Here is a 20,477-nt window from a genome sequence, read left to right on the forward strand (position 1 = left end):
AAATAAAAATGCTGTTATTGTAGCTACATAACGGCATTTGAAATTAGTTTTGTGCTTCGAAAGACTTACCAACATGCAGCCACAACCTTTCAGCGTCCTCGAATTCACCCTAGCGTCGCTATGACAATATTCAACAATAGAAAGGATCGACGTACTTCCTTGTGAAGTCAGACTTCAGTCAAAGCGCAATTAAACGATTGTAAACTGAATATTCGTGTTTGTTTTCCTAATTTGACAAATTTACCGGTAAAGTTATATTACGACTTGTAGTGACTTAGAAATTCGTCTGTCGACCTTTTTATAACAGTTTTATCAAGGTAAATATGAACATGCAGGGACACAATAAAATGAAGGGTAAAACGAAAAAAAAGAGAACAGGTGAAGGAGGAAGAAGATAGGAACAGACACAGACAATTATAAAAAGGAATGTCTACAACACCCGGTATTCCCAGGCGGTCACCCATCCAAGTACTAACCGAGCTCGACGCTGCTTAACTGCGGTGATCGGACGAGAACCGGTGTGTTCAGCGTGATATGGTCGTAGACACTAAAGTGACTAAAATAAAGGCATATAAAGCTAAGAACGCCGGAAGTATATCATGTATATGGAATCATCACTTTGATATTGAAAATAGAATCTGTTTAATTTCGGCATGAGATTTTTATACAGAAAACTTCTGAAACTGATGAAATTGATACAGATATGAGATCAATCGATGAAATACAGTTTGTATTTGTAGTTTCTGTCCTCATTATTATTAATTTTCAAGTTCACTAGAATGTTGATTTCAAGGATATGTGCGAATTTACAGAAACGACGCCCACGAATGACATGGGTATTTAAATGCACAACTACATACGCCTCCGTGGCCCAATGGATAAGGCACCGGCCTCCTAAGCCGGGGATTGCGGGTTCGAGTCCCGTCGGAGGTAGACAATTTTTACTACCCTCACAACATAGTCTGCCTAAATGCACTTTTTCACAAAGATCCGTAAATAAAAATGCTGTTATTGTAGCTACATAACGGCATTTGAAATTAGTTTTGTGCTTCGAAAGACTTACCAAACATGCAGCCACAACCTTTCAGCGTCCTCGAATTCACCCTAGCGTCGCTATGACAATATTCAACAATAGAAAGGATCGACGTACTTCCTTGTGAAGTCAGACTTCAGTCAAAGCGCAATTAAACGATTGTAAACTGAATATTTCGTGTTTGTTTTCCTAATTTGACAAATTTACCGGTAAAGTTATATTACGACTTGTAGTGACTTAGAAATTCGTCTGTCGACCTTTTTATAACAGTTTTATCAAGGTAAATATGAACATGCAGGGACACAATAAAATGAAGGGTAAAACGAAAAAAAAGAGAACAGGTGAAGGAGGAAGAAGATAGGAACAGACACAGACAATTATAAAAAGGAATGTCTACAACACCCGGTATTCCCAGGCGGTCACCCATCCAAGTACTAACCGAGCTCGACGCTGCTTAACTGCGGTGATCGGACGAGAACCGGTGTGTTCAGCGTGATATGGTCGTAGACACTAAAGTGACTAAAATAAAGGCATATAAAGCTAAGAACGCCGGAAGTATATCATGTATATGGAATCATCACTTTGATATTGAAAATAGAATCTGTTTAATTTCGGCATGAGATTTTTATACAGAAAACTTCTGAAACTGATGAAATTGATACAGATATGAGATCAATCGATGAAATACAGTTTGTATTTGTAGTTTCTGTCCTCATTATTATTAATTTTCAAGTTCACTAGAATGTTGATTTCAAGGATATGTGCGAATTTACAGAAACGACGCCCACGAATGACATGGGTATTTAAATGCACAACTACATACGCCTCCGTGGCCCAATGGATAAGGCACCGGCCTCCTAAGCCGGGGATTGCGGGTTCGAGTCCCGTCGGAGGTAGACAATTTTTACTACCCTCACAACATAGTCTGCCTAAATGCACTTTTTCACAAAGATCCGTAAATAAAAATGCTGTTATTGTAGCTACATAACGGCATTTGAAATTAGTTTTGTGCTTCGAAAGACTTACCAAACATGCAGCCACAACCTTTCAGCGTCCTCGAATTCACCCTAGCGTCGCTATGACAATATTCAACAATAGAAAGGATCGACGTACTTCCTTGTGAAGTCAGACTTCAGTCAAAGCGCAATTAAACGATTGTAAACTGAATATTTCGTGTTTGTTTTCCTAATTTGACAAATTTACCGGTAAAGTTATATTACGACTTGTAGTGACTTAGAAATTCGTCTGTCGACCTTTTTATAACAGTTTTATCAAGGTAAATATGAACATGCAGGGACACAATAAAATGAAGGGTAAAACGAAAAAAAAGAGAACAGGTGAAGGAGGAAGAAGATAGGAACAGACACAGACAATTATAAAAAGGAATGTCTACAACACCCGGTATTCCCAGGCGGTCACCCATCCAAGTACTAACCGAGCTCGACGCTGCTTAACTGCGGTGATCGGACGAGAACCGGTGTGTTCAGCGTGATATGGTCGTAGACACTAAAGTGACTAAAATAAAGGCATATAAAGCTAAGAACGCCGGAAGTATATCATGTATATGGAATCATCACTTTGATATTGAAAATAGAATCTGTTTAATTTCGGCATGAGATTTTTATACAGAAAACTTCTGAAACTGATGAAATTGATACAGATATGAGATCAATCGATGAAATACAGTTTGTATTTGTAGTTTCTGTCCTCATTATTATTAATTTTCAAGTTCACTAGAATGTTGATTTCAAGGATATGTGCGAATTTACAGAAACGACGCCCACGAATGACATGGGTATTTAAATGCACAACTACATACGCCTCCGTGGCCCAATGGATAAGGCACCGGCCTCCTAAGCCGGGGATTGCGGGTTCGAGTCCCGTCGGAGGTAGACAATTTTTACTACCCTCACAACATAGTCTGCCTAAATGCACTTTTTCACAAAGATCCGTAAATAAAAATGCTGTTATTGTAGCTACATAACGGCATTTGAAATTAGTTTTGTGCTTCGAAAGACTTACCAAACATGCAGCCACAACCTTTCAGCGTCCTCGAATTCACCCTAGCGTCGCTATGACAATATTCAACAATAGAAAGGATCGACGTACTTCCTTGTGAAGTCAGACTTCAGTCAAAGCGCAATTAAACGATTGTAAACTGAATATTTCGTGTTTGTTTTCCTAATTTGACAAATTTACCGGTAAAGTTATATTACGACTTGTAGTGACTTAGAAATTCGTCTGTCGACCTTTTTATAACAGTTTTATCAAGGTAAATATGAACATGCAGGGACACAATAAAATGAAGGGTAAAACGAAAAAAAAGAGAACAGGTGAAGGAGGAAGAAGATAGGAACAGACACAGACAATTATAAAAAGGAATGTCTACAACACCCGGTATTCCCAGGCGGTCACCCATCCAAGTACTAACCGAGCTCGACGCTGCTTAACTGCGGTGATCGGACGAGAACCGGTGTGTTCAGCGTGATATGGTCGTAGACACTAAAGTGACTAAAATAAAGGCATATAAAGCTAAGAACGCCGGAAGTATATCATGTATATGGAATCATCACTTTGATATTGAAAATAGAATCTGTTTAATTTCGGCATGAGATTTTTATACAGAAAACTTCTGAAACTGATGAAATTGATACAGATATGAGATCAATCGATGAAATACAGTTTGTATTTGTAGTTTCTGTCCTCATTATTATTAATTTTCAAGTTCACTAGAATGTTGATTTCAAGGATATGTGCGAATTTACAGAAACGACGCCCACGAATGACATGGGTATTTAAATGCACAACTACATACGCCTCCGTGGCCCAATGGATAAGGCACCGGCCTCCTAAGCCGGGGATTGCGGGTTCGAGTCCCGTCGGAGGTAGACAATTTTTACTACCCTCACAACATAGTCTGCCTAAATGCACTTTTTCACAAAGATCCGTAAATAAAAATGCTGTTATTGTAGCTACATAACGGCATTTGAAATTAGTTTTGTGCTTCGAAAGACTTACCAAACATGCAGCCACAACCTTTCAGCGTCCTCGAATTCACCCTAGCGTCGCTATGACAATATTCAACAATAGAAAGGATCGACGTACTTCCTTGTGAAGTCAGACTTCAGTCAAAGCGCAATTAAACGATTGTAAACTGAATATTTCGTGTTTGTTTTCCTAATTTGACAAATTTACCGGTAAAGTTATATTACGACTTGTAGTGACTTAGAAATTCGTCTGTCGACCTTTTTATAACAGTTTTATCAAGGTAAATATGAACATGCAGGGACACAATAAAATGAAGGGTAAAACGAAAAAAAAGAGAACAGGTGAAGGAGGAAGAAGATAGGAACAGACACAGACAATTATAAAAAGGAATGTCTACAACACCCGGTATTCCCAGGCGGTCACCCATCCAAGTACTAACCGAGCTCGACGCTGCTTAACTGCGGTGATCGGACGAGAACCGGTGTGTTCAGCGTGATATGGTCGTAGACACTAAAGTGACTAAAATAAAGGCATATAAAGCTAAGAACGCCGGAAGTATATCATGTATATGGAATCATCACTTTGATATTGAAAATAGAATCTGTTTAATTTCGGCATGAGATTTTTATACAGAAAACTTCTGAAACTGATGAAATTGATACAGATATGAGATCAATCGATGAAATACAGTTTGTATTTGTAGTTTCTGTCCTCATTATTATTAATTTTCAAGTTCACTAGAATGTTGATTTCAAGGATATGTGCGAATTTACAGAAACGACGCCCACGAATGACATGGGTATTTAAATGCACAACTACATACGCCTCCGTGGCCCAATGGATAAGGCACCGGCCTCCTAAGCCGGGGATTGCGGGTTCGAGTCCCGTCGGAGGTAGACAATTTTTACTACCCTCACAACATAGTCTGCCTAAATGCACTTTTTCACAAAGATCCGTAAATAAAAATGCTGTTATTGTAGCTACATAACGGCATTTGAAATTAGTTTTGTGCTTCGAAAGACTTACCAAACATGCAGCCACAACCTTTCAGCGTCCTCGAATTCACCCTAGCGTCGCTATGACAATATTCAACAATAGAAAGGATCGACGTACTTCCTTGTGAAGTCAGACTTCAGTCAAAGCGCAATTAAACGATTGTAAACTGAATATTTCGTGTTTGTTTTCCTAATTTGACAAATTTACCGGTAAAGTTATATTACGACTTGTAGTGACTTAGAAATTCGTCTGTCGACCTTTTTATAACAGTTTTATCAAGGTAAATATGAACATGCAGGGACACAATAAAATGAAGGGTAAAACGAAAAAAAAGAGAACAGGTGAAGGAGGAAGAAGATAGGAACAGACACAGACAATTATAAAAAGGAATGTCTACAACACCCGGTATTCCCAGGCGGTCACCCATCCAAGTACTAACCGAGCTCGACGCTGCTTAACTGCGGTGATCGGACGAGAACCGGTGTGTTCAGCGTGATATGGTCGTAGACACTAAAGTGACTAAAATAAAGGCATATAAAGCTAAGAACGCCGGAAGTATATCATGTATATGGAATCATCACTTTGATATTGAAAATAGAATCTGTTTAATTTCGGCATGAGATTTTTATACAGAAAACTTCTGAAACTGATGAAATTGATACAGATATGAGATCAATCGATGAAATACAGTTTGTATTTGTAGTTTCTGTCCTCATTATTATTAATTTTCAAGTTCACTAGAATGTTGATTTCAAGGATATGTGCGAATTTACAGAAACGACGCCCACGAATGACATGGGTATTTAAATGCACAACTACATACGCCTCCGTGGCCCAATGGATAAGGCACCGGCCTCCTAAGCCGGGGATTGCGGGTTCGAGTCCCGTCGGAGGTAGACAATTTTTACTACCCTCACAACATAGTCTGCCTAAATGCACTTTTTCACAAAGATCCGTAAATAAAAATGCTGTTATTGTAGCTACATAACGGCATTTGAAATTAGTTTTGTGCTTCGAAAGACTTACCAAACATGCAGCCACAACCTTTCAGCGTCCTCGAATTCACCCTAGCGTCGCTATGACAATATTCAACAATAGAAAGGATCGACGTACTTCCTTGTGAAGTCAGACTTCAGTCAAAGCGCAATTAAACGATTGTAAACTGAATATTTCGTGTTTGTTTTCCTAATTTGACAAATTTACCGGTAAAGTTATATTACGACTTGTAGTGACTTAGAAATTCGTCTGTCGACCTTTTTATAACAGTTTTATCAAGGTAAATATGAACATGCAGGGACACAATAAAATGAAGGGTAAAACGAAAAAAAAGAGAACAGGTGAAGGAGGAAGAAGATAGGAACAGACACAGACAATTATAAAAAGGAATGTCTACAACACCCGGTATTCCCAGGCGGTCACCCATCCAAGTACTAACCGAGCTCGACGCTGCTTAACTGCGGTGATCGGACGAGAACCGGTGTGTTCAGCGTGATATGGTCGTAGACACTAAAGTGACTAAAATAAAGGCATATAAAGCTAAGAACGCCGGAAGTATATCATGTATATGGAATCATCACTTTGATATTGAAAATAGAATCTGTTTAATTTCGGCATGAGATTTTTATACAGAAAACTTCTGAAACTGATGAAATTGATACAGATATGAGATCAATCGATGAAATACAGTTTGTATTTGTAGTTTCTGTCCTCATTATTATTAATTTTCAAGTTCACTAGAATGTTGATTTCAAGGATATGTGCGAATTTACAGAAACGACGCCCACGAATGACATGGGTATTTAAATGCACAACTACATACGCCTCCGTGGCCCAATGGATAAGGCACCGGCCTCCTAAGCCGGGGATTGCGGGTTCGAGTCCCGTCGGAGGTAGACAATTTTTACTACCCTCACAACATAGTCTGCCTAAATGCACTTTTTCACAAAGATCCGTAAATAAAAATGCTGTTATTGTAGCTACATAACGGCATTTGAAATTAGTTTTGTGCTTCGAAAGACTTACCAAACATGCAGCCACAACCTTTCAGCGTCCTCGAATTCACCCTAGCGTCGCTATGACAATATTCAACAATAGAAAGGATCGACGTACTTCCTTGTGAAGTCAGACTTCAGTCAAAGCGCAATTAAACGATTGTAAACTGAATATTTCGTGTTTGTTTTCCTAATTTGACAAATTTACCGGTAAAGTTATATTACGACTTGTAGTGACTTAGAAATTCGTCTGTCGACCTTTTTATAACAGTTTTATCAAGGTAAATATGAACATGCAGGGACACAATAAAATGAAGGGTAAAACGAAAAAAAAGAGAACAGGTGAAGGAGGAAGAAGATAGGAACAGACACAGACAATTATAAAAAGGAATGTCTACAACACCCGGTATTCCCAGGCGGTCACCCATCCAAGTACTAACCGAGCTCGACGCTGCTTAACTGCGGTGATCGGACGAGAACCGGTGTGTTCAGCGTGATATGGTCGTAGACACTAAAGTGACTAAAATAAAGGCATATAAAGCTAAGAACGCCGGAAGTATATCATGTATATGGAATCATCACTTTGATATTGAAAATAGAATCTGTTTAATTTCGGCATGAGATTTTTATACAGAAAACTTCTGAAACTGATGAAATTGATACAGATATGAGATCAATCGATGAAATACAGTTTGTATTTGTAGTTTCTGTCCTCATTATTATTAATTTTCAAGTTCACTAGAATGTTGATTTCAAGGATATGTGCGAATTTACAGAAACGACGCCCACGAATGACATGGGTATTTAAATGCACAACTACATACGCCTCCGTGGCCCAATGGATAAGGCACCGGCCTCCTAAGCCGGGGATTGCGGGTTCGAGTCCCGTCGGAGGTAGACAATTTTTACTACCCTCACAACATAGTCTGCCTAAATGCACTTTTTCACAAAGATCCGTAAATAAAAATGCTGTTATTGTAGCTACATAACGGCATTTGAAATTAGTTTTGTGCTTCGAAAGACTTACCAAACATGCAGCCACAACCTTTCAGCGTCCTCGAATTCACCCTAGCGTCGCTATGACAATATTCAACAATAGAAAGGATCGACGTACTTCCTTGTGAAGTCAGACTTCAGTCAAAGCGCAATTAAACGATTGTAAACTGAATATTTCGTGTTTGTTTTCCTAATTTGACAAATTTACCGGTAAAGTTATATTACGACTTGTAGTGACTTAGAAATTCGTCTGTCGACCTTTTTATAACAGTTTTATCAAGGTAAATATGAACATGCAGGGACACAATAAAATGAAGGGTAAAACGAAAAAAAAGAGAACAGGTGAAGGAGGAAGAAGATAGGAACAGACACAGACAATTATAAAAAGGAATGTCTACAACACCCGGTATTCCCAGGCGGTCACCCATCCAAGTACTAACCGAGCTCGACGCTGCTTAACTGCGGTGATCGGACGAGAACCGGTGTGTTCAGCGTGATATGGTCGTAGACACTAAAGTGACTAAAATAAAGGCATATAAAGCTAAGAACGCCGGAAGTATATCATGTATATGGAATCATCACTTTGATATTGAAAATAGAATCTGTTTAATTTCGGCATGAGATTTTTATACAGAAAACTTCTGAAACTGATGAAATTGATACAGATATGAGATCAATCGATGAAATACAGTTTGTATTTGTAGTTTCTGTCCTCATTATTATTAATTTTCAAGTTCACTAGAATGTTGATTTCAAGGATATGTGCGAATTTACAGAAACGACGCCCACGAATGACATGGGTATTTAAATGCACAACTACATACGCCTCCGTGGCCCAATGGATAAGGCACCGGCCTCCTAAGCCGGGGATTGCGGGTTCGAGTCCCGTCGGAGGTAGACAATTTTTACTACCCTCACAACATAGTCTGCCTAAATGCACTTTTTCACAAAGATCCGTAAATAAAAATGCTGTTATTGTAGCTACATAACGGCATTTGAAATTAGTTTTGTGCTTCGAAAGACTTACCAAACATGCAGCCACAACCTTTCAGCGTCCTCGAATTCACCCTAGCGTCGCTATGACAATATTCAACAATAGAAAGGATCGACGTACTTCCTTGTGAAGTCAGACTTCAGTCAAAGCGCAATTAAACGATTGTAAACTGAATATTTCGTGTTTGTTTTCCTAATTTGACAAATTTACCGGTAAAGTTATATTACGACTTGTAGTGACTTAGAAATTCGTCTGTCGACCTTTTTATAACAGTTTTATCAAGGTAAATATGAACATGCAGGGACACAATAAAATGAAGGGTAAAACGAAAAAAAAGAGAACAGGTGAAGGAGGAAGAAGATAGGAACAGACACAGACAATTATAAAAAGGAATGTCTACAACACCCGGTATTCCCAGGCGGTCACCCATCCAAGTACTAACCGAGCTCGACGCTGCTTAACTGCGGTGATCGGACGAGAACCGGTGTGTTCAGCGTGATATGGTCGTAGACACTAAAGTGACTAAAATAAAGGCATATAAAGCTAAGAACGCCGGAAGTATATCATGTATATGGAATCATCACTTTGATATTGAAAATAGAATCTGTTTAATTTCGGCATGAGATTTTTATACAGAAAACTTCTGAAACTGATGAAATTGATACAGATATGAGATCAATCGATGAAATACAGTTTGTATTTGTAGTTTCTGTCCTCATTATTATTAATTTTCAAGTTCACTAGAATGTTGATTTCAAGGATATGTGCGAATTTACAGAAACGACGCCCACGAATGACATGGGTATTTAAATGCACAACTACATACGCCTCCGTGGCCCAATGGATAAGGCACCGGCCTCCTAAGCCGGGGATTGCGGGTTCGAGTCCCGTCGGAGGTAGACAATTTTTACTACCCTCACAACATAGTCTGCCTAAATGCACTTTTTCACAAAGATCCGTAAATAAAAATGCTGTTATTGTAGCTACATAACGGCATTTGAAATTAGTTTTGTGCTTCGAAAGACTTACCAAACATGCAGCCACAACCTTTCAGCGTCCTCGAATTCACCCTAGCGTCGCTATGACAATATTCAACAATAGAAAGGATCGACGTACTTCCTTGTGAAGTCAGACTTCAGTCAAAGCGCAATTAAACGATTGTAAACTGAATATTTCGTGTTTGTTTTCCTAATTTGACAAATTTACCGGTAACGTTATATTACGACTTGTAGTGACTTAGAAATTCGTCTGTCGACCTTTTTATAACAGTTTTATCAAGGTAAATATGAACATGCAGGGACACAATAAAATGAAGGGTAAAACGAAAAAAAAGAGAACAGGTGAAGGAGGAAGAAGATAGGAACAGACACAGACAATTATAAAAAGGAATGTCTACAACACCCGGTATTCCCAGGCGGTCACCCATCCAAGTACTAACCGAGCTCGACGCTGCTTAACTGCGGTGATCGGACGAGAACCGGTGTGTTCAGCGTGATATGGTCGTAGACACTAAAGTGACTAAAATAAAGGCATATAAAGCTAAGAACGCCGGAAGTATATCATGTATATGGAATCATCACTTTGATATTGAAAATAGAATCTGTTTAATTTCGGCATGAGATTTTTATACAGAAAACTTCTGAAACTGATGAAATTGATACAGATATGAGATCAATCGATGAAATACAGTTTGTATTTGTAGTTTCTGTCCTCATTATTATTAATTTTCAAGTTCACTAGAATGTTGATTTCAAGGATATGTGCGAATTTACAGAAACGACGCCCACGAATGACATGGGTATTTAAATGCACAACTACATACGCCTCCGTGGCCCAATGGATAAGGCACCGGCCTCCTAAGCCGGGGATTGCGGGTTCGAGTCCCGTCGGAGGTAGACAATTTTTACTACCCTCACAACATAGTCTGCCTAAATGCACTTTTTCACAAAGATCCGTAAATAAAAATGCTGTTATTGTAGCTACATAACGGCATTTGAAATTAGTTTTGTGCTTCGAAAGACTTACCAAACATGCAGCCACAACCTTTCAGCGTCCTCGAATTCACCCTAGCGTCGCTATGACAATATTCAACAATAGAAAGGATCGACGTACTTCCTTGTGAAGTCAGACTTCAGTCAAAGCGCAATTAAACGATTGTAAACTGAATATTTCGTGTTTGTTTTCCTAATTTGACAAATTTACCGGTAACGTTATATTACGACTTGTAGTGACTTAGAAATTCGTCTGTCGACCTTTTTATAACAGTTTTATCAAGGTAAATATGAACATGCAGGGACACAATAAAATGAAGGGTAAAACGAAAAAAAAGAGAACAGGTGAAGGAGGAAGAAGATAGGAACAGACACAGACAATTATAAAAAGGAATGTCTACAACACCCGGTATTCCCAGGCGGTCACCCATCCAAGTACTAACCGAGCTCAACGCTGCTTAACTGCGGTGATCGGACGAGAACCGGTGTGTTCAGCGTGATATGGTCGTAGACACTAAAGTGACTAAAATAAAGGCATATAAAGCTAAGAACGCCGGAAGTATATCATGTATATGGAATCATCACTTTGATATTGAAAATAGAATCTGTTTAATTTCGGCATGAGATTTTTATACAGAAAACTTCTGAAACTGATGAAATTGATACAGATATGAGATCAATCGATGAAATACAGTTTGTATTTGTAGTTTCTGTCCTCATTATTATTAATTTTCAAGTTCACTAGAATGTTGATTTCAAGGATATGTGCGAATTTACAGAAACGACGCCCACGAATGACATGGGTATTTAAATGCACAACTACATACGCCTCCGTGGCCCAATGGATAAGGCACCGGCCTCCTAAGCCGGGGATTGCGGGTTCGAGTCCCGTCGGAGGTAGACAATTTTTACTACCCTCACAACATAGTCTGCCTAAATGCACTTTTTCACAAAGATCCGTAAATAAAAATGCTGTTATTGTAGCTACATAACGGCATTTGAAATTAGTTTTGTGCTTCGAAAGACTTACCAAACATGCAGCCACAACCTTTCAGCGTCCTCGAATTCACCCTAGCGTCGCTATGACAATATTCAACAATAGAAAGGATCGACGTACTTCCTTGTGAAGTCAGACTTCAGTCAAAGCGCAATTAAACGATTGTAAACTGAATATTTCGTGTTTGTTTTCCTAATTTGACAAATTTACCGGTAAAGTTATATTACGACTTGTAGTGACTTAGAAATTCGTCTGTCGACCTTTTTATAACAGTTTTATCAAGGTAAATATGAACATGCAGGGACACAATAAAATGAAGGGTAAAACGAAAAAAAAGAGAACAGGTGAAGGAGGAAGAAGATAGGAACAGACACAGACAATTATAAAAAGGAATGTCTACAACACCCGGTATTCCCAGGCGGTCACCCATCCAAGTACTAACCGAGCTCGACGCTGCTTAACTGCGGTGATCGGACGAGAACCGGTGTGTTCAGCGTGATATGGTCGTAGACACTAAAGTGACTAAAATAAAGGCATATAAAGCTAAGAACGCCGGAAGTATATCATGTATATGGAATCATCACTTTGATATTGAAAATAGAATCTGTTTAATTTCGGCATGAGATTTTTATACAGAAAACTTCTGAAACTGATGAAATTGATACAGATATGAGATCAATCGATGAAATACAGTTTGTATTTGTAGTTTCTGTCCTCATTATTATTAATTTTCAAGTTCACTAGAATGTTGATTTCAAGGATATGTGCGAATTTACAGAAACGACGCCCACGAATGACATGGGTATTTAAATGCACAACTACATACGCCTCCGTGGCCCAATGGATAAGGCACCGGCCTCCTAAGCCGGGGATTGCGGGTTCGAGTCCCGTCGGAGGTAGACAATTTTTACTACCCTCACAACATAGTCTGCCTAAATGCACTTTTTCACAAAGATCCGTAAATAAAAATGCTGTTATTGTAGCTACATAACGGCATTTGAAATTAGTTTTGTGCTTCGAAAGACTTACCAAACATGCAGCCACAACCTTTCAGCGTCCTCGAATTCACCCTAGCGTCGCTATGACAATATTCAACAATAGAAAGGATCGACGTACTTCCTTGTGAAGTCAGACTTCAGTCAAAGCGCAATTAAACGATTGTAAACTGAATATTTCGTGTTTGTTTTCCTAATTTGACAAATTTACCGGTAACGTTATATTACGACTTGTAGTGACTTAGAAATTCGTCTGTCGACCTTTTTATAACAGTTTTATCAAGGTAAATATGAACATGCAGGGACACAATAAAATGAAGGGTAAAACGAAAAAAAAGAGAACAGGTGAAGGAGGAAGAAGATAGGAACAGACACAGACAATTATAAAAAGGAATGTCTACAACACCCGGTATTCCCAGGCGGTCACCCATCCAAGTACTAACCGAGCTCAACGCTGCTTAACTGCGGTGATCGGACGAGAACCGGTGTGTTCAGCGTGATATGGTCGTAGACACTAAAGTGACTAAAATAAAGGCATATAAAGCTAAGAACGCCGGAAGTATATCATGTATATGGAATCATCACTTTGATATTGAAAATAGAATCTGTTTAATTTCGGCATGAGATTTTTATACAGAAAACTTCTGAAACTGATGAAATTGATACAGATATGAGATCAATCGATGAAATACAGTTTGTATTTGTAGTTTCTGTCCTCATTATTATTAATTTTCAAGTTCACTAGAATGTTGATTTCAAGGATATGTGCGAATTTACAGAAACGACGCCCACGAATGACATGGGTATTTAAATGCACAACTACATACGCCTCCGTGGCCCAATGGATAAGGCACCGGCCTCCTAAGCCGGGGATTGCGGGTTCGAGTCCCGTCGGAGGTAGACAATTTTTACTACCCTCACAACATAGTCTGCCTAAATGCACTTTTTCACAAAGATCCGTAAATAAAAATGCTGTTATTGTAGCTACATAACGGCATTTGAAATTAGTTTTGTGCTTCGAAAGACTTACCAAACATGCAGCCACAACCTTTCAGCGTCCTCGAATTCACCCTAGCGTCGCTATGACAATATTCAACAATAGAAAGGATCGACGTACTTCCTTGTGAAGTCAGACTTCAGTCAAAGCGCAATTAAACGATTGTAAACTGAATATTTCGTGTTTGTTTTCCTAATTTGACAAATTTACCGGTAAAGTTATATTACGACTTGTAGTGACTTAGAAATTCGTCTGTCGACCTTTTTATAACAGTTTTATCAAGGTAAATATGAACATGCAGGGACACAATAAAATGAAGGGTAAAACGAAAAAAAAGAGAACAGGTGAAGGAGGAAGAAGATAGGAACAGACACAGACAATTATAAAAAGGAATGTCTACAACACCCGGTATTCCCAGGCGGTCACCCATCCAAGTACTAACCGAGCTCGACGCTGCTTAACTGCGGTGATCGGACGAGAACCGGTGTGTTCAGCGTGATATGGTCGTAGACACTAAAGTGACTAAAATAAAGGCATATAAAGCTAAGAACGCCGGAAGTATATCATGTATATGGAATCATCACTTTGATATTGAAAATAGAATCTGTTTAATTTCGGCATGAGATTTTTATACAGAAAACTTCTGAAACTGATGAAATTGATACAGATATGAGATCAATCGATGAAATACAGTTTGTATTTGTAGTTTCTGTCCTCATTATTATTAATTTTCAAGTTCACTAGAATGTTGATTTCAAGGATATGTGCGAATTTACAGAAACGACGCCCACGAATGACATGGGTATTTAAATGCACAACTACATACGCCTCCGTGGCCCAATGGATAAGGCACCGGCCTCCTAAGCCGGGGATTGCGGGTTCGAGTCCCGTCGGAGGTAGACAATTTTTACTACCCTCACAACATAGTCTGCCTAAATGCACTTTTTCACAAAGATCCGTAAATAAAAATGCTGTTATTGTAGCTACATAACGGCATTTGAAATTAGTTTTGTGCTTCGAAAGACTTACCAAACATGCAGCCACAACCTTTCAGCGTCCTCGAATTCACCCTAGCGTCGCTATGACAATATTCAACAATAGAAAGGATCGACGTACTTCCTTGTGAAGTCAGACTTCAGTCAAAGCGCAATTAAACGATTGTAAACTGAATATTTCGTGTTTGTTTTCCTAATTTGACAAATTTACCGGTAAAGTTATATTACGACTTGTAGTGACTTAGAAATTCGTCTGTCGACCTTTTTATAACAGTTTTATCAAGGTAAATATGAACATGCAGGGACACAATAAAATGAAGGGTAAAACGAAAAAAAAGAGAACAGGTGAAGGAGGAAGAAGATAGGAACAGACACAGACAATTATAAAAAGGAATGTCTACAACACCCGGTATTCCCAGGCGGTCACCCATCCAAGTACTAACCGAGCTCGACGCTGCTTAACTGCGGTGATCGGACGAGAACCGGTGTGTTCAGCGTGATATGGTCGTAGACACTAAAGTGACTAAAATAAAGGCATATAAAGCTAAGAACGCCGGAAGTATATCATGTATATGGAATCATCACTTTGATATTGAAAATAGAATCTGTTTAATTTCGGCATGAGATTTTTATACAGAAAACTTCTGAAACTGATGAAATTGATACAGATATGAGATCAATCGATGAAATACAGTTTGTATTTGTAGTTTCTGTCCTCATTATTATTAATTTTCAAGTTCACTAGAATGTTGATTTCAAGGATATGTGCGAATTTACAGAAACGACGCCCACGAATGACATGGGTATTTAAATGCACAACTACATACGCCTCCGTGGCCCAATGGATAAGGCACCGGCCTCCTAAGCCGGGGATTGCGGGTTCGAGTCCCGTCGGAGGTAGACAATTTTTACTACCCTCACAACATAGTCTGCCTAAATGCACTTTTTCACAAAGATCCGTAAATAAAAATGCTGTTATTGTAGCTACATAACGGCATTTGAAATTAGTTTTGTGCTTCGAAAGACTTACCAAACATGCAGCCACAACCTTTCAGCGTCCTCGAATTCACCCTAGCGTCGCTATGACAATATTCAACAATAGAAAGGATCGACGTACTTCCTTGTGAAGTCAGACTTCAGTCAAAGCGCAATTAAACGATTGTAAACTGAATATTTCGTGTTTGTTTTCCTAATTTGACAAATTTACCGGTAAAGTTATATTACGACTTGTAGTGACTTAGAAATTCGTCTGTCGACCTTTTTATAACAGTTTTATCAAGGTAAATATGAACATGCAGGGACACAATAAAATGAAGGGTAAAACGAAAAAAAAGAGAACAGGTGAAGGAGGAAGAAGATAGGAACAGACACAGACAATTATAAAAAGGAATGTCTACAACACCCGGTATTCCCAGGCGGTCACCCATCCAAGTACTAACCGAGCTCGACGCTGCTTAACTGCGGTGATCGGACGAGAACCGGTGTGTTCAGCGTGATATGGTCGTAGACACTAAAGTGACTAAAATAAAGGCATATAAAGCTAAGAACGCCGGAAGTATATCATGTATATGGAATCATCACTTTGATATTGAAAATAGAATCTGTTTAATTTCGGCATGAGATTTTTATACAGAAAACTTCTGAAACTGATGAAATTGATACAGATATGAGATCAATCGATGAAATACAGTTTGTATTTGTAGTTTCTGTCCTCATTATTATTAATTTTCAAGTTCACTAGAATGTTGATTTCAAGGATATGTGCGAATTTACAGAAACGACGCCCACGAATGACATGGGTATTTAAATGCACAACTACATACGCCTCCGTGGCCCAATGGATAAGGCACCGGCCTCCTAAGCCGGGGATTGCGGGTTCGAGTCCCGTCGGAGGTAGACAATTTTTACTACCCTCACAACATAGTCTGCCTAAATGCACTTTTTCACAAAGATCCGTAAATAAAAATGCTGTTATTGTAGCTACATAACGGCATTTGAAATTAGTTTTGTGCTTCGAAAGACTTACCAAACATGCAGCCACAACCTTTCAGCGTCCTCGAATTCACCCTAGCGTCGCTATGACAATATTCAACAATAGAAAGGATCGACGTACTTCCTTGTGAAGTCAGACTTCAGTCAAAGCGCAATTAAACGATTGTAAACTGAATATTTCGTGTTTGTTTTCCTAATTTGACAAATTTACCGGTAAAGTTATATTACGACTTGTAGTGACTTAGAAATTCGTCTGTCGACCTTTTTATAACAGTTTTATCAAGGTAAATATGAACATGCAGGGACACAATAAAATGAAGGGTAAAACGAAAAAAAAGAGAACAGGTGAAGGAGGAAGAAGATAGGAACAGACACAGACAATTATAAAAAGGAATGTCTACAACACCCGGTATTCCCAGGCGGTCACCCATCCAAGTACTAACCGAGCTCGACGCTGCTTAACTGCGGTGATCGGACGAGAACCGGTGTGTTCAGCGTGATATGGTCGTAGACACTAAAGTGACTAAAATAAAGGCATATAAAGCTAAGAACGCCGGAAGTATATCATGTATATGGAATCATCACTTTGATATTGAAAATAGAATCTGTTTAATTTCGGCATGAGATTTTTATACAGAAAACTTCTGAAACTGATGAAATTGATACAGATATGAGATCAATCGATGAAATACAGTTTGTATTTGTAGTTTCTGTCCTCATTATTATTAATTTTCAAGTTCACTAGAATGTTGATTTCAAGGATATGTGCGAATTTACAGAAACGACGCCCACGAATGACATGGGTATTTAAATGCACAACTACATACGCCTCCGTGGCCCAATGGATAAGGCACCGGCCTCCTAAGCCGGGGATTGCGGGTTCGAGTCCCGTCGGAGGTAGACAATTTTTACTACCCTCACAACATAGTCTGCCTAAATGCACTTTTTCACAAAGATCCGTAAATAAAAATGCTGTTATTGTAGCTACATAACGGCATTTGAAATTAGTTTTGTGCTTCGAAAGACTTACCAAACATGCAGCCACAACCTTTCAGCGTCCTCGAATTCACCCTAGCGTCGCTATGACAATATTCAACAATAGAAAGGATCGACGTACTTCCTTGTGAAGTCAGACTTCAGTCAAAGCGCAATTAAACGATTGTAAACTGAATATTTCGTGTTTGTTTTCCTAATTTGACAAATTTACCGGTAAAGTTATATTACGACTTGTAGTGACTTAGAAATTCGTCTGTCGACCTTTTTATAACAGTTTTATCAAGGTAAATATGAACATGCAGGGACACAATAAAATGAAGGGTAAAACGAAAAAAAAGAGAACAGGTGAAGGAGGAAGAAGATAGGAACAGACACAGACAATTATAAAAAGGAATGTCTACAACACCCGGTATTCCCAGGCGGTCACCCATCCAAGTACTAACCGAGCTCGACGCTGCTTAACTGCGGTGATCGGACGAGAACCGGTGTGTTCAGCGTGATATGGTCGTAGACACTAAAGTGACTAAAATAAAGGCATATAAAGCTAAGAACGCCGGAAGTATATCATGTATATGGAATCATCACTTTGATATTGAAAATAGAATCTGTTTAATTTCGGCATGAGATTTTTATACAGAAAACTTCTGAAACTGATGAAATTGATACAGATATGAGATCAATCGATGAAATACAGTTTGTATTTGTAGTTTCTGTCCTCATTATTATTAATTTTCAAGTTCACTAGAATGTTGATTTCAAGGATATGTGCGAATTTACAGAAACGACGCCCACGAATGACATGGGTATTTAAATGCACAACTACATACGCCTCCGTGGCCCAATGGATAAGGCACCGGCCTCCTAAGCCGGGGATTGCGGGTTCGAGTCCCGTCGGAGGTAGACAATTTTTACTACCCTCACAACATAGTCTGCCTAAATGCACTTTTTCACAAAGATCCGTAAATAAAAATGCTGTTATTGTAGCTACATAACGGCATTTGAAATTAGTTTTGTGCTTCGAAAGACTTACCAAACATGCAGCCACAACCTTTCAGCGTCCTCGAATTCACCCTAGCGTCGCTATGACAATATTCAACAATAGAAAGGATCGACGTACTTCCTTGTGAAGTCAGACTTCAGTCAAAGCGCAATTAAACGATTGTAAACTGAATATTTCGTGTTTGTTTTCCTAATTTGACAAATTTACCGGTAAAGTTATATTACGACTTGTAGTGACTTAGAAATTCGTCTGTCGACCTTTTTATAACAGTTTTATCAAGGTAAATATGAACATGCAGGGACACAATAAAATGAAGGGTAAAACGAAAAAAAAGAGAACAGGTGAAGGAGGAAGAAGATAGGAACAGACACAGACAATTATAAAAAGGAATGTCTACAACACCCGGTATTCCCAGGCGGTCACCCATCCAAGTACTAACCGAGCTCGACGCTGCTTAACTGCGGTGATCGGACGAGAACCGGTGTGTTCAGCGTGATATGGTCGTAGACACTAAAGTGACTAAAATAAAGGCATATAAAGCTAAGAACGCCGGAAGTATATCATGTATATGGAATCATCACTTTGATATTGAAAATAGAATCTGTTTAATTTCGGCATGAGATTTTTATACAGAAAACTTCTGAAACTGATGAAATTGATACAGATATGAGATCAATCGATGAAATACAGTTTGTATTTGTAGTTTCTGTCCTCATTATTATTAATTTTCAAGTTCACTAGAATGTTGATTTCAAGGATATGTGCGAATTTACAGAAACGACGCCCACGAATGACATGGGTATTTAAATGCACAACTACATACGCCTCCGTGGCCCAATGGATAAGGCACCGGCCTCCTAAGCCGGGGATTGCGGGTTCGAGTCCCGTCGGAGGTAGACAATTTTTACTACCCTCACAACATAGTCTGCCTAAATGCACTTTTTCACAAAGATCCGTAAATAAAAATGCTGTTATTGTAGCTACATAACGGCATTTGAAATTAGTTTTGTGCTTCGAAAGACTTACCAAACATGCAGCCACAACCTTTCAGCGTCCTCGAATTCACCCTAGCGTCGCTATGACAATATTCAACAATAGAAAGGATCGACGTACTTCCTTGTGAAGTCAGACTTCAGTCAAAGCGCAATTAAACGATTGTAAACTGAATATTTCGTGTTTGTTTTCCTAATTTGACAAATTTACCGGTAAAGTTATATTACGACTTGTAGTGACTTAGAAATTCGTCTGTCGACCTTTTTATAACAGTTTTATCAAGGTAAATATGAACATGCAGGGACACAATAAAATGAAGGGTAAAACGAAAAAAAAGAGAACAGGTGAAGGAGGAAGAAGATAGGAACAGACACAGACAATTATAAAAAGGAATGTCTACAACACCCGGTATTCCCAGGCGGTCACCCATCCAAGTACTAACCGAGCTCGACGCTGCTTAACTGCGGTGATCGGACGAGAACCGGTGTGTTCAGCGTGATATGGTCGTAGACACTAAAGTGAC

At 38.9% G+C, this 20,477-nt stretch overlaps 41 non-coding genes across 41 annotated transcripts; 20 read left to right on the forward strand and 21 right to left on the reverse strand.

Annotated features, from left to right (window-relative positions):
• Positions 1-427: 427 nt before the first annotated feature.
• LOC134682265 (5S ribosomal RNA) lies at positions 428-546 on the reverse strand. Its single transcript, XR_010100901.1, has one exon. It is a non-coding gene; the product is annotated as a 5S ribosomal RNA (ribosomal RNA).
• A 314-nt stretch (positions 547-860) lies between these two features.
• Positions 861-933, forward strand: Trnar-ccu (transfer RNA arginine (anticodon CCU)). Its single transcript has one exon. It is a non-coding gene; the product is annotated as a tRNA-Arg (tRNA).
• Positions 934-1,423: 490 nt separating this feature from the next.
• On the reverse strand, positions 1,424-1,542 carry LOC134682266 (5S ribosomal RNA). The gene has a single exon (XR_010100902.1). It is a non-coding gene; the product is annotated as a 5S ribosomal RNA (ribosomal RNA).
• A 314-nt stretch (positions 1,543-1,856) lies between these two features.
• On the forward strand, positions 1,857-1,929 carry Trnar-ccu (transfer RNA arginine (anticodon CCU)). Its single transcript has one exon. It is a non-coding gene; the product is annotated as a tRNA-Arg (tRNA).
• Positions 1,930-2,419: 490 nt separating this feature from the next.
• Positions 2,420-2,538, reverse strand: LOC134682267 (5S ribosomal RNA). The gene has a single exon (XR_010100903.1). It is a non-coding gene; the product is annotated as a 5S ribosomal RNA (ribosomal RNA).
• Positions 2,539-2,852: 314 nt separating this feature from the next.
• Trnar-ccu (transfer RNA arginine (anticodon CCU)) lies at positions 2,853-2,925 on the forward strand. Its single transcript has one exon. It is a non-coding gene; the product is annotated as a tRNA-Arg (tRNA).
• Positions 2,926-3,415: 490 nt separating this feature from the next.
• LOC134682268 (5S ribosomal RNA) lies at positions 3,416-3,534 on the reverse strand. The gene has a single exon (XR_010100904.1). It is a non-coding gene; the product is annotated as a 5S ribosomal RNA (ribosomal RNA).
• Positions 3,535-3,848: 314 nt separating this feature from the next.
• Trnar-ccu (transfer RNA arginine (anticodon CCU)) lies at positions 3,849-3,921 on the forward strand. Its single transcript has one exon. It is a non-coding gene; the product is annotated as a tRNA-Arg (tRNA).
• A 490-nt stretch (positions 3,922-4,411) lies between these two features.
• LOC134682269 (5S ribosomal RNA) lies at positions 4,412-4,530 on the reverse strand. The gene has a single exon (XR_010100905.1). It is a non-coding gene; the product is annotated as a 5S ribosomal RNA (ribosomal RNA).
• A 314-nt stretch (positions 4,531-4,844) lies between these two features.
• Trnar-ccu (transfer RNA arginine (anticodon CCU)) lies at positions 4,845-4,917 on the forward strand. The gene has a single exon. It is a non-coding gene; the product is annotated as a tRNA-Arg (tRNA).
• A 490-nt stretch (positions 4,918-5,407) lies between these two features.
• Positions 5,408-5,526, reverse strand: LOC134682270 (5S ribosomal RNA). The gene has a single exon (XR_010100906.1). It is a non-coding gene; the product is annotated as a 5S ribosomal RNA (ribosomal RNA).
• Positions 5,527-5,840: 314 nt separating this feature from the next.
• Trnar-ccu (transfer RNA arginine (anticodon CCU)) lies at positions 5,841-5,913 on the forward strand. Its single transcript has one exon. It is a non-coding gene; the product is annotated as a tRNA-Arg (tRNA).
• A 490-nt stretch (positions 5,914-6,403) lies between these two features.
• Positions 6,404-6,522, reverse strand: LOC134682271 (5S ribosomal RNA). The gene has a single exon (XR_010100907.1). It is a non-coding gene; the product is annotated as a 5S ribosomal RNA (ribosomal RNA).
• Positions 6,523-6,836: 314 nt separating this feature from the next.
• Trnar-ccu (transfer RNA arginine (anticodon CCU)) lies at positions 6,837-6,909 on the forward strand. Its single transcript has one exon. It is a non-coding gene; the product is annotated as a tRNA-Arg (tRNA).
• Positions 6,910-7,399: 490 nt separating this feature from the next.
• On the reverse strand, positions 7,400-7,518 carry LOC134682272 (5S ribosomal RNA). The gene has a single exon (XR_010100908.1). It is a non-coding gene; the product is annotated as a 5S ribosomal RNA (ribosomal RNA).
• A 314-nt stretch (positions 7,519-7,832) lies between these two features.
• On the forward strand, positions 7,833-7,905 carry Trnar-ccu (transfer RNA arginine (anticodon CCU)). The gene has a single exon. It is a non-coding gene; the product is annotated as a tRNA-Arg (tRNA).
• Positions 7,906-8,395: 490 nt separating this feature from the next.
• LOC134682273 (5S ribosomal RNA) lies at positions 8,396-8,514 on the reverse strand. Its single transcript, XR_010100909.1, has one exon. It is a non-coding gene; the product is annotated as a 5S ribosomal RNA (ribosomal RNA).
• A 314-nt stretch (positions 8,515-8,828) lies between these two features.
• Trnar-ccu (transfer RNA arginine (anticodon CCU)) lies at positions 8,829-8,901 on the forward strand. The gene has a single exon. It is a non-coding gene; the product is annotated as a tRNA-Arg (tRNA).
• A 490-nt stretch (positions 8,902-9,391) lies between these two features.
• Positions 9,392-9,510, reverse strand: LOC134682274 (5S ribosomal RNA). Its single transcript, XR_010100910.1, has one exon. It is a non-coding gene; the product is annotated as a 5S ribosomal RNA (ribosomal RNA).
• Positions 9,511-9,824: 314 nt separating this feature from the next.
• Positions 9,825-9,897, forward strand: Trnar-ccu (transfer RNA arginine (anticodon CCU)). The gene has a single exon. It is a non-coding gene; the product is annotated as a tRNA-Arg (tRNA).
• Positions 9,898-10,387: 490 nt separating this feature from the next.
• On the reverse strand, positions 10,388-10,506 carry LOC134682276 (5S ribosomal RNA). The gene has a single exon (XR_010100912.1). It is a non-coding gene; the product is annotated as a 5S ribosomal RNA (ribosomal RNA).
• A 314-nt stretch (positions 10,507-10,820) lies between these two features.
• Trnar-ccu (transfer RNA arginine (anticodon CCU)) lies at positions 10,821-10,893 on the forward strand. The gene has a single exon. It is a non-coding gene; the product is annotated as a tRNA-Arg (tRNA).
• A 490-nt stretch (positions 10,894-11,383) lies between these two features.
• LOC134682180 (5S ribosomal RNA) lies at positions 11,384-11,502 on the reverse strand. The gene has a single exon (XR_010100820.1). It is a non-coding gene; the product is annotated as a 5S ribosomal RNA (ribosomal RNA).
• A 314-nt stretch (positions 11,503-11,816) lies between these two features.
• On the forward strand, positions 11,817-11,889 carry Trnar-ccu (transfer RNA arginine (anticodon CCU)). Its single transcript has one exon. It is a non-coding gene; the product is annotated as a tRNA-Arg (tRNA).
• A 490-nt stretch (positions 11,890-12,379) lies between these two features.
• Positions 12,380-12,498, reverse strand: LOC134682277 (5S ribosomal RNA). The gene has a single exon (XR_010100913.1). It is a non-coding gene; the product is annotated as a 5S ribosomal RNA (ribosomal RNA).
• A 314-nt stretch (positions 12,499-12,812) lies between these two features.
• Trnar-ccu (transfer RNA arginine (anticodon CCU)) lies at positions 12,813-12,885 on the forward strand. The gene has a single exon. It is a non-coding gene; the product is annotated as a tRNA-Arg (tRNA).
• Positions 12,886-13,375: 490 nt separating this feature from the next.
• On the reverse strand, positions 13,376-13,494 carry LOC134682253 (5S ribosomal RNA). Its single transcript, XR_010100889.1, has one exon. It is a non-coding gene; the product is annotated as a 5S ribosomal RNA (ribosomal RNA).
• Positions 13,495-13,808: 314 nt separating this feature from the next.
• Positions 13,809-13,881, forward strand: Trnar-ccu (transfer RNA arginine (anticodon CCU)). Its single transcript has one exon. It is a non-coding gene; the product is annotated as a tRNA-Arg (tRNA).
• A 490-nt stretch (positions 13,882-14,371) lies between these two features.
• Positions 14,372-14,490, reverse strand: LOC134682279 (5S ribosomal RNA). Its single transcript, XR_010100914.1, has one exon. It is a non-coding gene; the product is annotated as a 5S ribosomal RNA (ribosomal RNA).
• A 314-nt stretch (positions 14,491-14,804) lies between these two features.
• Positions 14,805-14,877, forward strand: Trnar-ccu (transfer RNA arginine (anticodon CCU)). Its single transcript has one exon. It is a non-coding gene; the product is annotated as a tRNA-Arg (tRNA).
• Positions 14,878-15,367: 490 nt separating this feature from the next.
• LOC134682280 (5S ribosomal RNA) lies at positions 15,368-15,486 on the reverse strand. Its single transcript, XR_010100915.1, has one exon. It is a non-coding gene; the product is annotated as a 5S ribosomal RNA (ribosomal RNA).
• A 314-nt stretch (positions 15,487-15,800) lies between these two features.
• On the forward strand, positions 15,801-15,873 carry Trnar-ccu (transfer RNA arginine (anticodon CCU)). The gene has a single exon. It is a non-coding gene; the product is annotated as a tRNA-Arg (tRNA).
• A 490-nt stretch (positions 15,874-16,363) lies between these two features.
• Positions 16,364-16,482, reverse strand: LOC134682281 (5S ribosomal RNA). Its single transcript, XR_010100916.1, has one exon. It is a non-coding gene; the product is annotated as a 5S ribosomal RNA (ribosomal RNA).
• A 314-nt stretch (positions 16,483-16,796) lies between these two features.
• Trnar-ccu (transfer RNA arginine (anticodon CCU)) lies at positions 16,797-16,869 on the forward strand. The gene has a single exon. It is a non-coding gene; the product is annotated as a tRNA-Arg (tRNA).
• Positions 16,870-17,359: 490 nt separating this feature from the next.
• LOC134682282 (5S ribosomal RNA) lies at positions 17,360-17,478 on the reverse strand. The gene has a single exon (XR_010100917.1). It is a non-coding gene; the product is annotated as a 5S ribosomal RNA (ribosomal RNA).
• A 314-nt stretch (positions 17,479-17,792) lies between these two features.
• Positions 17,793-17,865, forward strand: Trnar-ccu (transfer RNA arginine (anticodon CCU)). Its single transcript has one exon. It is a non-coding gene; the product is annotated as a tRNA-Arg (tRNA).
• Positions 17,866-18,355: 490 nt separating this feature from the next.
• Positions 18,356-18,474, reverse strand: LOC134682283 (5S ribosomal RNA). Its single transcript, XR_010100918.1, has one exon. It is a non-coding gene; the product is annotated as a 5S ribosomal RNA (ribosomal RNA).
• A 314-nt stretch (positions 18,475-18,788) lies between these two features.
• Positions 18,789-18,861, forward strand: Trnar-ccu (transfer RNA arginine (anticodon CCU)). Its single transcript has one exon. It is a non-coding gene; the product is annotated as a tRNA-Arg (tRNA).
• A 490-nt stretch (positions 18,862-19,351) lies between these two features.
• Positions 19,352-19,470, reverse strand: LOC134682284 (5S ribosomal RNA). The gene has a single exon (XR_010100919.1). It is a non-coding gene; the product is annotated as a 5S ribosomal RNA (ribosomal RNA).
• A 314-nt stretch (positions 19,471-19,784) lies between these two features.
• Trnar-ccu (transfer RNA arginine (anticodon CCU)) lies at positions 19,785-19,857 on the forward strand. Its single transcript has one exon. It is a non-coding gene; the product is annotated as a tRNA-Arg (tRNA).
• A 490-nt stretch (positions 19,858-20,347) lies between these two features.
• On the reverse strand, positions 20,348-20,466 carry LOC134682285 (5S ribosomal RNA). Its single transcript, XR_010100920.1, has one exon. It is a non-coding gene; the product is annotated as a 5S ribosomal RNA (ribosomal RNA).
• Positions 20,467-20,477: the final 11 nt, after the last annotated feature.

This window comes from Mytilus trossulus, chromosome 8 (assembly GCF_036588685.1).
Source record: "Mytilus trossulus isolate FHL-02 chromosome 8, PNRI_Mtr1.1.1.hap1, whole genome shotgun sequence".
Classification (NCBI taxonomy): domain Eukaryota; kingdom Metazoa; phylum Mollusca; class Bivalvia; order Mytilida; family Mytilidae; genus Mytilus; species Mytilus trossulus.